Below are 3,417 nucleotides of genomic sequence, written 5' to 3' on the forward strand. Positions count from 1 at the left end.
TATCTGTGCAGGAGGGGGTTGGTGGTGTTTGTGAAATTCTAAACATGACTAGTGATACGTCAAGAGGGCTAGTATGAATGGTACCATCCACCTCTGTTTAGTCCCCTAACATAGGATGTGTTGGCATATAAAAGTAAGTAATTCATTGTGCAGTATGTGATTTGTGTTCCACAGTAGGGAGACAGTTGTTACCACAGCTAATATTTGGCTTATATAATAATGTAGCACACATGGGCCCTGGATTTACTGCATACAAATTGCCTTGACACTGAATGCCACGTAGTAAGTGAATCATAAGACCAAGTTTGTTATTTATGAACCTGATTCACAGAACTTTCCACTGCAGGGTATGAGCTCTGACAGGGACAACTAGTTGCAATATCACATTTAACAGTATCAACACTTTAAAGATGCCATATTAGATGCTTATCAACCTGAGGCAAGATATATACCTATACTGTTGCGAGAGTGGGAACCAATTATTGGAAGATGTAAGCCACTACTTAAATGGAAGGTCAGGCTTTGTGTGGTCCTGTAAAGTAGTGTTGTTTATTGTCATCTTGAAATATATTAGTGTGAATAATATCATAAAGCTCTTTACAGTATTACAAACTTGATTCCCCATAATTTGTCACCATAAATCAACGTATGACATTAGCCCCAGCAGTTGACGTATCCAAGTATTTATCATTCATGGTGTCATATTCCTTTCCATATAGTGTGCACAGACACTTGTTTTATGTATTGGATGGTATAAAATAGATTGATAAAGTAAAATAAAGGACAAAGATGATTGATGACCAGTCGTTAGCAGATGGTCAGGGCCGTGACCTATGCTGTGAAATATTGTAAGCTTTTCACAACACAGTCCCTTGTGGATGGATCTCGTTTAGATATGGTGGGAAAAATGGAGGTATAAAGAGGAAAAGGGATGATGTTGAGGCAGTTTGTGTAGTGTTGTAGGTATGATTGGCTGTTGTGGCCAGGTAGTGAATATGTATTTTATGAAGAAATAAATAAATAAATAAATAAAATGGACGGTGACCACAGCCATTGGCGGGGTGGGGCCAATAGACTGCATTATGAAATGATAATCATATGCTTTTCATAATGCAGTTCCATTCACATTTCACATGGATGGAGGTCGTTTTATATATATATATATATATATATATATATATATATATATATATATATATATATATATATATATATATATATATATACCACGTTGAGTACACCGCTTCCCGTCCGATCAGCGAAGTTAAGCAACGTTGGGTCTGGTTAGTACTTGGATGGGTGACCGCCTGGGAACACCAGATGCTGTTGGCATCCCTACGTGTCAAGTGGGGTTGGTGGAGGATTAGTGCCCCTCCCTGTAAAACAATTAACTCTAAGCCGTTGGCCACCCCGTTTGGGATACATGGTGTCTGGCAATGATGATGATATATATATATATATATATATGTATCATATATATATATATAATATTTGTAAAGTGTATTGTTCTTGCAGTCTTTGCCAGAGTCCGTCGACAGATATGAACGAAAAGCGTAATTGCTGTAGATGGATGATTTTTCATAAGTTTATGTGCCTACTTACTTGTCTATCAGTCTCTATCTGTCTGTCTGTCTGTCTATCCATCTATCTGTGTATCTGCACACACACACACACACACACACACACACAAACTCGCGCGCGCGCACTGAAAATTTCTGTCCTTATGGTCTGTGACTTCCCCTTTATGGAGATAGAAATTGGGGTATTGAATGCGTAATAAAATGTGTGGTGCTTTGTAGGGGAGAGATGAGAAGTGTGCAAGGGTCTGACACAAGTGAGTTCACGTGGCTGGGTTAACACGCTGGGGCGGTGGTGTGTGTTTGTGGTGTCACAGGCAGAACCAGCACAGTAACACCTCACTAAGTTTCTTTAGCCCATTCATGTCTCTCATCCTGTTTCACACGTTTTACTCTCTCGCTGTTCCATGTCCGTATAACAGTTCGTGTACAATAAATTTTGTCCTGGTTTCGTATCTTCTATTTTCCAGTTTCACTCTTCCTTTTGGTTGTCAGAGTATCACATTCTTGTTGACTTAGATTATTAACATCTCTTCCTTAGAGATTTGATATCCATAATAGGTATTTAGATTTTCTTTTATTTTATTAACATTTGTTTCATATCAACATAATTTGCGTCAGCAACATTATGACAATATAAGGTGTGATATGTGACATAAGTAGCTGACGAAGGCGTGGTACGAATTCAACGCCATTTAGAATATATTCAGTCTTTTATTTTTCCGTAACCGGTAATGAGTATAAAAACCACTGCTAAAAATGTCAGACTCCATGGCTGCCCAGGTATTATACAGCTCAAGTCTGCTGTTGTGTTTGTTTACCTTCTGGTTGTGCAGAGGTTTTGTGAGCGGATTCAAATAGCACGTCGGAAGCTGAAATAAAATAGGAAGCGCTTTATCTGCGACCAAAGCGATAAACGTAACAGTTCTCACACATGGTGCCCAGTGGAGCTCCTGACATTGCCCGAAATTAATTACAATGTATTTAATTAACTCGCCAAGAATATGTCCTATTAAATTTCTCCTGTCATTAAAATCAGCTTTCTTTACGTGGATGATTCCATATGTTACATCGGCTCGTATAATAATTATATAAATAAATAAATAATTGAATGAAAGGATGACCAGACGGTAAGGTTCTATCTATCTATCTATCTATTGCCAGACGCCTCAATCCCGTTTGGGGTGGCCACAAACAAATCGCCTCCAAGTCGCCCTGTCCCCCGCCATTTCACAGCCTTGCTCCCAACTCACACCCCCCTCTCTCATATACCTCTTCACCCCATCCCTTCATCTCACCCTCGGCCTCCCCCTCCCTCTTTCCCCCTCCACCTCACTCATATACACTCTCTTCGTCAGTCTTTCACCCTCCATCCTCTCCACATGGCCAAACCACCTCAGTGTGTTCCTCATAACGCTTCCTACCACATCCACATCCACACCACAACGCTCCTTTATATCCTCATTCGTCAGCCTGTCTCTCCATGTGACTCCACAGGCTCCTCTTAAATAACTCATTTCCACTGCTCTCACTCTTGACTTGTGTCCTTCCAACAACGTCCAAGCTTCACTTCCGTACGTTAGAGTTGGTATCACAATACTGTCATGTAGTAACTTTTTCACTTCCATGCTCACTTCCCTGTTTCTTATCACTGCTTTCAAAGAACCAGCAACCTTTCTTCCCTGCTGTACCCTTTCAAGCACTTCACCCTCCAAACCTCCATCCTTACTCATCACACTACCCAAGTTCTGCTAATGAATAAAACAGGAATTTCAGTTCTTGCCGTTGCTATAAAGGTGAATGTAGTGATGAGTAAAGTTGTGGTCTTCGTAAGAACATA

The 3,417-nt window shown here is 40.2% G+C and overlaps 1 pseudogene; it reads left to right on the forward strand.

Annotated features, from left to right (window-relative positions):
* Nucleotides 1-1,213: 1,213 nt before the first annotated feature.
* Nucleotides 1,214-1,332, forward strand: LOC145409111 (5S ribosomal RNA; annotated as a pseudogene).
* Nucleotides 1,333-3,417: the final 2,085 nt, after the last annotated feature.

Source organism: Coenobita brevimanus, chromosome 8, assembly GCF_032717465.1.
Source record: "Coenobita brevimanus isolate Jiangsu-jjx chromosome 8, ASM3271746v2, whole genome shotgun sequence".
NCBI classification, from domain to species: Eukaryota; Metazoa; Arthropoda; class Malacostraca; order Decapoda; family Coenobitidae; genus Coenobita; species Coenobita brevimanus.